We start from the raw sequence: 15,541 nt of genomic DNA on the forward strand, positions 1-15,541 counted from the left end.
TGAAAGTTATTATTAATAACGTTATTCATAATTAATAAATTCATTATTATTAATAAAGTAACAAAGTTTGTGAAACTTTTTCTTTAAAAATTATAGTAGAGAAAAATCACAGTCCCCTCAATTATTTGTCAATAACTCACTTGTTTTCTGAGATGCTTTCCAATTTCAAAGTCATTGCTATTATTCATCATTATTTTTCACTTGCATTTTGATATGCTTTCCCAACAGGGAAAGAAAAGGGTAGGTTCATAACTAAAATGAAATTTGCATAACTTTGGGTAAATCCATGAAAGCATGTCATAAAAATGATGGTCTTTGTGTGTCAAGGTGGTAATTGGTACAGAGAATGAATTGGCAGGGGCAAATTTAGAGACAGAGGAATTATCTTAAGAGGTTGTTGGTAAACCTCCCAGCATTCTTCAGCGTGCTCATTCCAGCCTTTGCTTGGATCATTCTACCCACTGTACATGTACTTGGAATGCTCTTCCCTTCCTCTCACCACTCCAAGTACTATTGATCTTTAAGGCTCAGACAGTATTTCTTCTTCCACAACTCCAAACATACCAATATTTTCTTCCTTGTAAGACAAGCTACAAAATCAAGCGTATTACCTTCATCCGGCATATTTGATCTCAATTTGTGCTATGTGCTTTGGTTTTCTCTCCTCAGTTAGGTTTTCAAGTAGTGTAATGTAGGAAATAATATTTTTGCTTCTTAAATCTTCAAAGGGCAGACATTGCCCAGAATCAATGGAAATTCCATTTGGCCCTTTAACCTTTCCAACTTTCCTCGTAAAATTGTCTTATCATCTTTGCAATATGTCAGAAAAACAGAGAAAATGGATCTATAGAATTGTATCTGGAACTGACATTTAGTGGCACAAGAATCTTTTAATCAGGAATTCCCTAGAGAAGAAAATAGTATTCTTAGGGAATCTGTTTTGCTTTGCTTTTGTTGCCAGTCATCTGAAGGTGGGGAGGGGAATATTTATTTAGTCTTCACTATTGTTTGTTTTGGCAAACAAGATTTATCCCTACCACTTTCTAGGTTCTTCCTTGAATATCAGGGTTTAGAAATATCTTTCCCAGAGTTTACTGTTTCCAGCACCCAAATGTGATTTACAATCTGCCAGTGAGGTAACTTTGTGTGAGATCTGGAAGGAGAAGAAAGGCAGAATCCATTGCCTTTATCTTCCAGAACCAGTGGTGGATGGATGCTCAGACTTCGGCAGATATGAGGTTTTACAAGTGGCATCCAGGTATTACCTACTTTAAGATCCCACCAGACAGTACCCAACTGAATGTGGCTGGAAAACTAGGACCATATGACGAAGGTTTCTAGTAATTCCTGAAGAGAGAACAGCATCAACTTCCTGATTTTCTGGACCATACCCGAAAGCTCATGCCATCTTCACTGACATTCACTACTCTGGCCTTTCCACTGGTTTTATAATGCCCTCATTCACTCTGCTAAATCCCTTTCTGCTTGAAATACCTAAAGTGGCTAAATCCTTACTGATTCATAGTCATCTCATTCACACATTAAAATTCTCATCTTGATAAAATCATATTTTCAAAGGGAACTATGATCAATAGATTTATGAATTTCACTAAGCAACTTTGTGAGATTCTTTAATTTCCATAATGTTCTTGTATTATTTGTGTAATCCCCTGTTGATTTCCTTGAGTAATTAATAGGAGCATCTCTAAAATGTATAAAATTTACGTGTGTCTTTAGAGGAGGACTGATTAGAGAGCTAAAAATTGTCTTCCATGCTGAAAGTAGCTTTGGGAGAAACAGAAAACAATATACATAGTATGATTAGTGGCATCACCAGAGGAGAAGCAGGCAAACGGAGTCTCTGGGACCTGCACAGGGAAGAAAGAGAAATTATGGGAAGTTGGTTGCACTTGAGAAAGTATCTCAGTGATTAGTAATAAGCATACATCTGGCCATGAAACCAGGCCTCTTTTGACTCTGCATCCAACCCAAGCATAGACATCCCCATTATCTGAGAAGAGTCCTCCCTGAACATCATTTCTTCGTGGGGACTGTTTCCTAAGGACTCTGATTTTAATGTCATTTGTTATTCTTCCTTCATTCATTCACTCATTTAACAGTTGTTAATTGATTACCTATTATATGCAAGCACTGTTATAAATACTGGGGGCACTACAGTGAAAAATCATTGCCTCTCATAAAGCTTGTATTATGGTGTTGGAAACAAACATACCACAGGTAAACAATTTCAGAATTTAATAAGTGATAAACAGGAAACAAACTAGATGATAGATTGAGAGTAGTGTGGGTGTGAAGGGAGGTTGTTTTAGGTATGGAGGTCTGGGAAAGTCTCTCCGAGAAGGGGATATTTGAACTTTTATCTAAAGGTAAAGAATCAGATGTACAAGAATGGAGGAAAGAATGTTCCATTCTTTTGCTCTGGACAAACAGGCCAGTAATATCAAGTGAAAAGACCCTAGAAAGGGACCAAACTAAGTTTAAATAAAAGTAAGGGGGGGCCAACACTGTAGCGTAGTGGTTAAGTTCAGCGCACTTAGCTTTGGCAGCCCAGGTTCGTGAGTTCAGATCCCAGGCACAGACGCATACCACTCGTCAGCTTTGTGGACGCAGCAACCCACATATATAGTGGAGGAAGATTGGCACAGATGTTAGCTCACGGCTAATCTTCCTCAGCAGAAAAAAAAAAAAGGAAGTGGAGAACATAGTGAGTGAGAGGTAGAACGCTGGGAGAAGCCAAATAGGTAAGGAGAATTTGTATCACAAAAGATTTTGATGGTCAGTGGTTGGGAGAGACTTGAGTCATTCTTTGTCTCTGTCTCTCTCTCTGTCTCTCTTTCTCTCTCTTTCTCACACACACACACACACACACACATATCGCAGTATTCCAAAGTCAACTCTGTGGTAATGCCTGCTTATATCTCTGCAAAAAAAAAAAAAGCAAATAAACCCAAATATAAGGTGCTCTGGGGGAAAACTCAGCTCTGTATGAGGCAGACAAAAATAATCTAAGCCAAGAAAAAACTTGAGGAGCATTTCCTGTTGTGATTGAATGCAACTGAAACTACAAACCTAAGCAATAGAAAAGCAGTAAATTTGTGAATTCCAATATTTAATTTAGACTTGGCAGGATCCCACCCTTTTTTAGAGAGAGACATCAACAGGACTGTATTGCTTAATGATGTTTCCTGCATACCTTTGTGTATTAATAGTCTTCAAAGGAAATACTTTTCATATCATTACTATTATACTGTAATCAAGAAAAAAAGTCTTGTGACCCAATAGCATCTGACTGAGTAAGGCATCAGTTCTTATAAGATGCAATGAGAAGTTATCAAAGTATTTTAAGCAAGGAAGTGACATGATCTGATTTATATTTAGGAAAATCACTGTATGGGTGAGTGGAGAACTGGAAAAATGTAGTCTAATTTAGAGAATTTTCCAATAGTCAAGATAATAAATAAGGGTGCCCTGGATTAAGATGATGGCAATAAAAGTGGACAGTAATTTATATTTTAAGTAGAGATGACAGGACTTGATTGTTTGGACGTAGAAGACAATAAAAATACAGGTAACCAGGCATGACCACTAGATTTTAGGATTTTCCCACAAATTGAATGATTATATCATTTACAGGAATGGAGAAGACTCGGGGAGTGATGATAGGAGGAGGGCTCTATCAAGAGATTTTCTAGATATACTACATATGATATGTATACTAGCAGTAATGTGTTGGCAAATGCTTAACATTTGTTAAACCTTCCAGGAAAAAGGATATACAAATATACTCAAACGTAAGTTTATTATAAATTTTACTCATAGAAATAATGATAGCACACAATTTCAAATAAAAATATATGAAATACTGTTGTAAAGATCATATAGCATTGTGTGATTCTTATTTTTTAAAAATACTCAGCTTCTTCAGGGTAGCCACAGAGAAGGAAAATAGATGGGTATAAAGCAAATTTGGGATTTGGCAGTTGAAGAAATAGAGGAAGAAGGAGACACAGAGTTTGAGATTGTTACAGAAGCCACTCAAACAAGTCGCGGACTCTCTGATGGATACGAAGGAAGCGAAGAGAAGACAAGACGGATGGAAAGTGAAAATGAACACGAGGTTTTGATTAGATTAAAAGATTTTTGAAATTGGGAAGTACTAGAGTAAACGAATCGGAAGAACAGGAGCCGACGTAATTACTAACGTGGCAAGGTCTGACATATGTATGACCCCTGCAGCGGATGGCCGAGGTAGGTAGAAAACAGATTTTTAGAAATGAGAAGATTTATGATTTAGAAGGCTAGGGTGTTAGATGGGTCATCCCTGTGAAAGTTGAATTGACCATGAATAATGACTGTAATAGGAGTAGAGAGGAAGAAATAATGAGCTGAGAGCTAAATTTTTCAGTGAAGGAGAGAAAGTGATCAGGAGTTTGGTAGAAGTTGTGGATAGTGAGTGGTACGTACCTCAAAGAATCTAATATTGTTGAATGAGGAAGGGGGAAAATGATATGAAAGGGGCACTGATAAGCAAGGATGATATCTATCCATCTCTTGACCCTGGGAATCATAGGACAGGAGAGATAGGCAGATGATAGATAGATAGATAGATAGGCAGATAGATAGACAGATAAATGTATTTCTTCCGATGATGACTTTGTATTAGTACAACAAGTTGAGTGATCCCCAATGATGGTTATGTATAAACCTTGTGGGTTACAACACATCACTGCATGTACTGCAAAAATTTATAGAATGATAAGAATATTTAAAAGCCTTCAGAAAACCTTCTAAACTATAAAATTGGGGAAAATGGTATTTAATTTTCAAAAGCAAAAATCTTCTGTAAAAGGATTATTTAAAACTGCTCTGACAAGGATAACAGAAACTGAATTACAAGTGTCATGTGTAGCTTATAAAATCAACTAGAGGCACTGTTATCATAAAAGGTTAGGAACCAGTGAGATAAAACACCAAAGAGGATAAAATAAGATTACAATTTGAAAGCGTTTGAAAAGGCAAACATATTCACATACAAGGTCATAATATTATTACGAAATGCAAATTGAATACAAAATAAGAGATTAGCCTTCTGGCACTTTCCTCTGTAGGTATATTATTCATTTCTCAGTTGTGTCTAAACTCAAGTGGACATCAATCAGTCAAGTATTTAGAGTCCCCAGCACAGCAGGGTGCACAAGTGTTTAGAAGAACAGGTTCTGTCCTTATGAAGTAGACTAATTCTGTATAAAAATTATTAGAGGAAAAAACAGCACGTAGCCAACTATTAAACAGTGTGGTAAGACCACAAGCATAACTTCGATTCAGAAAAAATAATAATCATTGAGAGTCAGAGTGAAAATTACTTAGACTATCCTTGCACTAAATTTTGCCCCTCACTCTAATGATTTATTTAAGAGACTGTCATCAGTAAGAACTTTTAACACGTGAAAAAGAAATTAAATAAAACCAGAAAAATTAAAATGAAAGCACAGTTTATCTCTCTTCTGACAAAAAGATCACTCTGCCCATAATAACCACAGTAACTTTTTTTAAAAAAGACAGTCCAACTATCAAAACAGAGTATCAATGATTTTCACATTTTTTACTCTCTTACCAGTAATTGAGAAATCATCTACAATCAAGCACTTATTCATTCAAAAGAGATTTATTGAGAACCTACTTCGTACTCAGACAAGGATTCAATGTTATTGTCGATATTCATTCAGCGTAAGATACAGCCTCCACCTTCAAGGAATTTACAGTCTAACTGGGAAAACATGATTAACACCGACGGAATATTGAAGACAGTAAATAATTGGATTCTGTCTTTTTTCAAATCAGATGCCCAATAAATTCATGGTGCAGCATTTCATATTCTAAAGCTAAAAACGGGGAAGACTTGTAGAGCCTGAAGGACACCAGGAAGCTTCAGAGAAGAACGGGGAGACGAAATTGGCTGGATTTGCCTAAGCAGGAAGGCCGGAAAGCACAAGATAAAGAACAGCATCTCAAACTGAAGACTGTGTTGCATGAAATAACACTAGGGAATATGTCAAAGTCCTCAAAAGTCCACAAAGTAAATATGGTGAATTGTCTAGGACTTGATTCAACAAAAATGACTTAAAATGTTGTTTTTAAGTGAACACAAACATATTATGAAGTAGAATGCAAAATGTGTAGAAATTTTTCAAATTACAGATGAAAACTTGTTCTTTGACATCATCTTGGAATATGAAATTATTGTCCACAAACAACGGCAGTTTGTCAGAAAAGATTGCAAATATTTATCAGGAAAGATAGAGTTGGGTCTGGCAGTGGTCAAAGTATATTTCCTAATTGAAGGAAATATAGTGATACTTAAGGAAAGGAGAATAAAACTGAATAAGTAGGTCCTTAAAGCCATATAAAGGACTTTTACCTCTTGATACACGGCTATCTACTCCCCGAATTAAGTTAGATTTAATGTAGTAGAAATATGAAAAGAATTTTAAGTTCTCAAACATAAAATATAAGATAAATGTTAATCTTCTACAAATGTACAAGATGGAATAGAAGTGGAAATGGAGGTAGAGGTGTCGGGAATGCTACGAGATAAAAGATTATTGATGTCATCCAAACTTCTGCTGGTGAAGACATGGCTTAAAATGATGGGTATATGTTAACAACAACAACAATAAAAAAAAAGTCTGAAGAAAATAGGGGTAAGGGACCTATGTGACAAATATGAAGACTAATTATAATGTAAATTTTGAGTTATATATAAATCTCTCAATCTTATTAATCAAAATGGCTTCAGGTGGTAGGAGATAATGCAGCCAATTAAATGTTGTATTTATACTTTCCATCTCAGGAATCTCAAGCAGGAAACACATGATCTTAAGATAGTCTCTGTCCCCTTTGGCACTCCCACTGGATGTCCCACGGACACCTGTGTCCACACCTGGAAGCCAGAGGCCGGTGCAGGAAGCAGGCAGTGCTGGTGGGGGTTGGTTCTAGGGAGAGAATCACTGCGTGCACAGGGCGATGCTGGTGATTACGGAGGTGGCAGCTCTTTAGGAGATGAAAGGGCTCACTCGTCAGCTCTGGCTGCTGAATTTAATGTATCCCCTGGTGAAAAAGAGAAAGTAGCAGTGGCCTAAGAGTTAACACATAGACCAAGACTACGAAACTGTCAGACTGCAAAATGCTATTAATTTTGAAAGTGGGAAATTAATTGGCTCCCTCTTACCACCTGTGGTTGATGTTAGTTCTTCAATAAAGGAGAAAAAAGACCGTCTGAGGTGAGTGATCTTAGAGACTATAGCTGCCTCCCACTGGGCCTCTTAAAGAGAGTGTTGACAATTTTATTATAAACCTCTCCTAGAGGGGTTTCTCACTTTCATGTATAATTTGTCATATCCTCGCACTAACGTGACTAATAATTTGCTTAAATCATTTTTGCCATATTTTGAAAACAGAGAAACAAAAAGTGGCTTTTTTAGCAGCTGGGATCACATGCTTGTTCTCTTTCTTTACATTATTCTAATATAAAAGCAGCGGTGGGGAACACGGAAGACAGACCAAGAGCGATTTCAGCAGCTCTTCACCAATGTCCAGGAGACTGAGCCTTCAACAGTGTAAAAGAATATTTTGTAAGAATTTTAAGATTCAGTATGGTATAATTCCTTCTTCCTCTGCGAATCTCACTGATGTCACATTCATCCTTTCCCTGGCATGACAGAGAGGGAATCATGACCTTCTCCCCTCTGGCCGTAATGAAGCCAAGATCACAGTATACAACAACATATACTAGAGGAAGAGCAAGATTTCACCTAACATTAAAAAATTCACCTTTCGGCGCGGCCGGGCCCAGCGGCGGGGCGGAGGCGGTGGAGAGGCCCGCGGCGGCAGGGAGCGACTGGGCCGGGAGCGGGCGCCGGAGCCGAGCGGAGCCCAGCCGGAGCGGACGGCGCAGGCCGGCGCGGCTAGCAGCAACCATGTCGCTGTTCGGGAAGCTGGTCGGGGCGGGAAGGGGTAAGGCCGGCAAGGGCGGCCCGACCCCCCAGGAGGTCATCCAGCGGCTGCGGGACACGGAGGAGATGCTAAGTAAGAAGCAGGAATTCCGGGAGAAGAAGATCGAACAGGAACTGACGGCCGCCAAGAAGCACGGCACCAAAAACAAGCGCGCGGCCCTCCAGGCGCTGAAACGCAAGAAAAGGTATGAGAAGCAGCTGGCGCAGATCGACGGCACACTATCAATCATCGAGTTCCAGCGAGAGGCCCTGAAGAATGCCAACACCAACACCGACGTGCTCAAGAACATGGGCTATGCCTCCAAGGCCATGAAGGCTGCCCACGACAACATGGACATCGATAAAGTTGATGAGTTAGTGCAGGAGATTGCTAACCAGCAAGAACTTGCAGAGGAGATTTCAACAGCTATTTCAAAACCTGTAGGGTTTGGAGAAGGGTTTGATGAGGACGAACTCATGGCCGAATTAGAAGAACTAGAACAGGAGGAACCAGACAAGAATTTGCTGGAAGTCAGTGGACCCGAAACAGTCCCTCTACCAAACGTTCCTTCCGTTAAGCCTACCATCAAAACCCACCAAGAAGAAGGAAGAGGAAGACGACGACATGAAGGAATTGGAGAACTGGGTTGGATCCATTTAACTGGTCCAGCGCGGGCTGGGGCCAGACGGACTCTGGTGGCCTGCTCAGCGGGCAGGAGTGTGCTTATGCAGGGCAGGCAGGACGTGGTGCAGGCAGGTTCCATCGCTCTCGAATCTCCCTCCAAAGCAGCAGGGCCGCATCACTGCTCACTCTCTGCATAGCATGGTCTGCACCCAGCTGTATGGGCAGGTGGGAGAGGGGAGGGGCCTGGGGGAGGGGGGAAGGGGGCAGGCGGGGTGGGAGTTACCTGCTGTTTATAATGTTGAATTTCTGTAAAATTGTATTTGCAAATCCAAAAAAAAAAAAAATTCACCTTTCGTGGAAAGTAATGACTCATGTCACATGAAGGTCAGAGGGGCGATTGGTGCAGTGTAAAACTGAATTCCAAATATCTGTTACAAATTATTTGACCATTGAAGTAAAGTGAATAAGGACCTCAGTGCCTGAACAAACCATTCACTCTTAAATCTGTATGCCTTTGCTTCAGGGTATACCCTTTACCTGAAAAAGAGTCTCACACCTTTCTCTCTTCCTCCTAACTCACCCTCTCTCAACAAAAGAAAAAAGAAAAACTAGGACGTAGTATGTATTATATAAAAATCGGCTACTAGTTTATAATGATCTTTCACAATTGTTTAAAAAATTAGAAATAATAGACGTAAAACACCTGACATAGTTTCTACCACAAAGGAAATATCCACTAAATGGTCATGAACATTATTCTTATAACAAGCATTTAATGAAGACATCTTTACATGTCTATCTCCCCAGCTAGAATGTTAGCTTATAGAGGACAGGCATGATGTCGTAATTATTCATTTAATAAGTATTTGTTAAACATCTGAATGTTCAAGGCACTGTGATTTGTATCGAGATATGATGGAAGACAAGCTAGTAGCAATTTGAGGATTTCCTAGATTAAACTACCCTGCCAAAGTATTAGTACCCCGTCCACTTCTATATTCCCTATCATTTAGCATCTATCATACATATTGAAAATATCTATTTAGATGTTTGTCTTGTGGAGTCAGAGGAGGCTTTCCTTGCCTTATTCATGAGTGTACCAATTTAATAAATATTAATTGATCATCTTATGATGCATTCTGCTTTTATTTCTAGAAATCATAATTGTATTCATACATGAAAATTTTCTCCTACAGTCATTAGTGTTAGTTTATGAGTTCCCAAGTTTTTGAATGAACAGATTATATACTGTTACTTTAAGTAATTTTCAATGTTTCACATACGTGATTGATTAAACATTGAAAATATTTTCCTTGTATAGCCTTTTCCGTTTTCTGGAGTACAGTATGAAATCGTATGAAGGTATTATTTCCAGATTAAAATGTGAGATTTCCTTCAGTTCGAGATCTGAGTCAATTCCAAGATGATAATAAGGTAAAATCATAAACTCCAAATAATACTTAGCTGGGTGAGACTTCTCAGAGATCTTTAGATCAAAAATTTACTGGAACATCACTCCAGGTTTCTCTCATGAGGGTCAATAACCCCTCATTTCTATCACAGCACTCACACTGAACCTAGTCAAGTAGGGCTCCAACTTCAAGAGTAACTAATTGCTACGCATTCATCTTAAGAAATTCTACTCATTTTTTTTTAATGTATAAGGCATGTTACAATTTCACTCTACTTGGAATCACAGGAAATAAAAGGTGAACTTTGAATATCTTGATTCTATCCCCACCTTCTATTCCCAAAGCCACTTTGCTAAATAGGGAACTTAAATGGCTTTCAGAGAAAGGAATTTATATCAGATTCTTAGGCTGCCAAGATGGATGCAGGCAGAAAAGACATGTCTATATATCAGCAGAAATTCTGCACATATTAAATGTTAGGTAGAAATTAACAATCTTAACAGTAATTAATCTCTGCCTTTATTAGCTGATATAATAAATAATATCATTATCTCAATGTAATGATCTTCAACGGTAGAATCTATTTTTAAGGACTTTTAAGATATAGACATAGTTTTAGCTTTTAAATCCTTTTAGAGTTTTCTAAAATTCAGCTATATGTTCTACTCATACTTCCTGTCCGTTAAGACAAAACCCATTTTCTTTGATAACATCACATTATTTCCACTGACATACTAATGGATCCCACTGTGTGTTACAAGTTTATGACTATATGATTCATTTCTATGATAATCTCACTTTTGTTAATATAACAGCTCCAATTGTAGTACATCAATTCCTGAGATATCCACAGTCACATCCTAATGACTTTTTCAACCCTTAATGTGTTTTAAAAGAGTCACTTTGTTCTGCAATAAAAAAAAAAAAAAAAAACTTGTAGGAGACTTCAACCAATTACATAGTCTCCTCTCTACAAAATAGGAAGAATGTAGTAATCCAACACTCTGCATTTATGTAGAATATCTCCTCAAAAAGATCTCAAAGAATGTAGCAACAAAACAAACTACGGAGAATAAAAATAAATTTTCCAAATGATTCATTACATATTGCTACATCTTCTAGATTATAGTAATTGTACTACAAGGATATTTAACATGGTATCTATGGGCCTGAGAGTTCATGGGTGGGCTTCAAAGAGTAGGTAAAGCCCCTGATATTGTAGAAAAAAAGTTATGTATGTATATATTTAAGAACATAACTTTCATCACATTCTAAAAGCGGTCTATGTGATCCAAAAAAAGATTAAGAGAACTCATTTTAGCCTATCCCTGTAACATAGACTAGAGGAAAACAGTTCAGGAGCTTAGACTGTAAGAAGTGATTCATATGTGAATACAATCGGGGAAGAAATGGAAATAGTACTTTAAACATCCATCCATGAGTACCAAAAGGAATTTGGAATTATAAAAAAGAGAATTGATATAAAATGACAGTTTTCACTTAAAAAGGCAAAAAAGTAGATTAAAATTAGAATACAGCAACAGCTGCTTATACCCTTTTCATAAGACACACCTGTTTGGATAAAAGACAGATATTTTCATAGAAATAAATTGGAGAGTCTGTAATCAATGGTAAAAGGGAATGGAGGTAAAATCTATGGGAAGAGGTGAAGAAATTTTTTTAACTTAAGAATTGGGATGAGAATTCCTTTTCTTGTGGGATCTGCCCTTGTGAAAAACAGCCTACTTGGAACAAAGTCCACTTGGAGCTCCAAAACATTAGAGAAGAGAACTAAATTCATCCAGATAAGACGAGTAGAAGACTTTTGTTCAGAGAGAAAAAATAAGAAATTAGGAAGGAGAGAAGGAATTTAGAGATGGAGAGATGAGAAAAACTTGGGAGTAAGGGCTAAGAAAACACCATGGTGAAGAACAGCTGAAAGAAATTAACTAATAACGATGCGCAGAAGCAGAGCTAAGTTTGGTAGGGTTGAACTTATGTTTTGGTGGTCCTCATTGAGAAAAAGAGAACCCCAAATTTCAAATTAGGATCTTTGGAAGAAACATGCACAAGTAGGGCCCAATGAAACTTCAGCCTCATTACTTTCATGGAAATCCATAACTAGTCATGTCTGCCATTCCATTTAAACTTATTTTCTCTATAGCATATAAACACTATCTCAAAACATATTCAGTAAATCTCCTCCACTCAAAATGCTTTGAATGAATGCTATTTTTGTGGAAAATCTAAAAGAGAGCTGAATTTCTCATGGGTAGAAGAGAGACAGGACAAGGTGATCCTAAGAATGTAAGTCTGCTGGAAATTCACAGAAATCTTGAAAAAGCCATGAAACTTGGAGGAAGGTGTCAAGTTAATTTACTTAGCTCTTGAATAACGAGAAGGCCTTCAACTAACAGCTTGCTTACAAAAAGTAAGCTTAGACTTCATCCAGCCTAATGGAGCGAAAAAAGGGGAAATGTTACCATACAGATCAAAATGTGTACAAAGGTAAGGTATGGTAGTGAGAGTAAACTTTAACTAGAGTAGTCCTTCTTCTATATGCATCCATATTTTAAAATTCATGACTCCCTCACTAACAATTTTGTCTTCCTAAAATAACCCTTAGGCAGGCATTGAGGCATCACATTAGTAGGAGATGCAATTGTTCTGATTTTCAAGAAGAGCAGTGTAACATGATGGTTAAGGATGCCCGGGAGTAGCTGCAGCCCTTGTTAGTTGTGTGATTTTTGGCAAGTCGCTTAAAGTTCTATGATTCCATTTCTTCATACATAACATGAGGATAATATAGGATCTCTCTCTCACTCTTTCTCCGGCTTTACCAAGTATAACTTACAAATAATAAAAATTCTCCCATTGTCGTTGTGCCAGTGAGTAAGTTTTAATACATAGATGTAGTTTTACAAACAACAGTCCAATTCAGCCTTAAAACATTTCCATCACCCCCAAAAAGTTCTAGCATGTTCATTTGTAGGCAATCTCCACTTCTAGAACCAGGAAACATTGATCTTCTTTCCATCTCTATAGTTTCATCTTATTTAGGAAATTCATGTATATTGAACCATTTGATATGTATTTTTTCACTTAGGATGTTTTTGAGGTTCACAAATGTTATTACATGCATCAATATATTGTTCCTTTTAATTGTTAAATAATATTCCATTGCAAGGATCTGCCTCATTTTGTTTATGTATTCATCAATTCGATATGGACAGTGGGTTTGTTTTCAATTTGGAGCTGCTACGAGCAACGCTACTATCAACAATCACACAGAAGTCTTTGTGCACATATTTGTTTTCATTTCTGTTAGATAAATACCTAGAAGCGAAATGCTAGGTAACATGGCAAGTGTACAATTAACATTTTTAAGACATCATAAAACTGCTCTCCAAAGTAGCTCTATCGTATTACATGCCCACAAACAATGTATTGAGATTCTAGTTTTTCTGCATCTTTACAATACTTGGTATTCTCTGTCTTTTTAATTTTTGCCATTCTAGAGTGTGGTGGATATCTCATTGTGGCGCGAACTTTCATTTCTCTAGTGACCAACAATGTTGAGCATATTTCCATGTGCTTTTTTGCTACCCGTATCTCAAAATGACTATTCAAATCTTGTGCCCATATTTTACCTGGGTTGCTTGCCGCCTTCTTGAGTTGTAAGTTTTTAATATTTTCTGGATACAAGTCCTTTATTAGATATATGATTCACATATGTTTTCTTGAATTCTCTGGCTTGTCTTTTCTACTTTCTTAGTATCTTTTTTAGGAGCAAAACTTTAATTTTTAATTTAGATGAAATCCAATTTATCTTCTTTTTTCTTTTATGGATCATCTTTTTGATATCATTATATCTAATATCTCTTTGCATAACTCAAGATCGCAAAGATTTTTCTCTTGTGTTTTACATTTTTAGTGCTCACATTTAAGTATATGATCCATTATAGGTTAATTTTTGTTATTGGCTGAGGAAAGACTCTAAATTCCCTTTTTTCTTTGTTTCTTTTTCTTTGCACATAGTTTCCAATTGTTCCAGCACCATTTGTTGAAAAGACTATCACTTCCCAATAGAATTACATTGCACTTTTGCCAAAACCAATTAACCAAATAATGATGAGTATGTCAAAATCATGGACATCTGTATATTCCCTATGGTAAATAATAATTACTGATAAATGCAAGTCACTTACAAACAGAAGCATTTAAAATGCATATGCATTCAACTTCTTCAATAGACAACTAATTCATGTGTATTTATAATATAGGTAATCTTGGCAATACGAAGGTAAATCAGACATGGAACCTACTGTCAAAACATTTACCATCTAGACTAGGAAGCGACAAGGGCTTCAAGAGGGCAAACATAAAGTGGATATTTAGGCAGGAAGGATTACCTCAACTGAGGCTATCTGCATAGGCTTCATGGAGACAGTGGCCTTAGAAACAGAACTTGACTGATGAGTGGGATCTGATTCTATAGAAATAAATTGAAGGGCATTCTAAAATGAGGATAAAGCCTGGACACAGACAAGGAGGCAAGAGAGCAGGGAGAGAAGGGTAGTTGAGCAATATATAGGATATATCCAAAAGAGACAAGAATGGTAACATGGAAAAATAAATTTGAAAACATTAGTGCCAGACAAGAATTGGATTTTATTTTCTAAGCAATTGGAGTTACTTAAGGTTTATGAGAAGAAGAATGTCATGATTGATGCTCATAGCTATGCCAGCGCCAGTAAAGTGAAGCTGTTAAAAAACATTTACCATCATTTCTAAAATTATTTGATTTCACTTAGGAGGTGCTTTAATTTAGTTCCTGCTCTAAAAGTTTCTTATTCTTATGCTGGTACCAATTAAATTACAATAAAAGGATTCTTTAGATTTGAGCATTCTTTTTTTTTTTTTTTGAAGCTCATTCATTCATTCATTCAATAAATATTTTAGTGGTTCTGTGTGCTGGGCTCTGGATACATAGTGGTGTAAAAATGTATATTGTTCTCAGTCTTCATGAAGCAAATTTACATACATGCACAGTACACTCACATACACATTACATATGTAAATTTACATACATTAGCTAAATTATAATGATTGCTAAAGAGCGGTAACATCTCATGTTTAAATAGACCTTAACGTTTGGAAAATTTATTTCACATATAATAACTTATTTAATCCTCATGAAAGTCATTTTAGGATGGTGTTACAACCCTCACTTTACACATGAGAGTATTAAAGAACACAAGGTTAACCCATTCAAGATCATGAGGCTGGAACATTAGAAAGTCAGTACTGTTAACTGGCGATCTCCTGATTCTAAACCCAATGCTCTTACCATAGTGTTTAAGACTTTTCAGTGATAGATTTTTTGCTACATTAAGGTGAAGAAAATTCAGTGTCTGGCCCAATCCACGGTATGATATGCAACACTGAAAAAATATTCTTCTCATTTTGATACATTTCTTAACCATTTTATT

The 15,541-nt window shown here is 36.9% G+C and overlaps 1 pseudogene; it reads left to right on the forward strand.

The window, feature by feature from the left end:
• The first annotated feature begins 7,760 nt into the window (after nt 1–7,760).
• LOC100061783 (charged multivesicular body protein 4b pseudogene) lies at nt 7,761–8,755 on the forward strand (annotated as a pseudogene).
• Nucleotides 8,756–15,541: the final 6,786 nt, after the last annotated feature.

This window comes from Equus caballus, chromosome 2 (assembly GCF_041296265.1).
Source record: "Equus caballus isolate H_3958 breed thoroughbred chromosome 2, TB-T2T, whole genome shotgun sequence".
Classification (NCBI taxonomy): domain Eukaryota; kingdom Metazoa; phylum Chordata; class Mammalia; order Perissodactyla; family Equidae; genus Equus; species Equus caballus.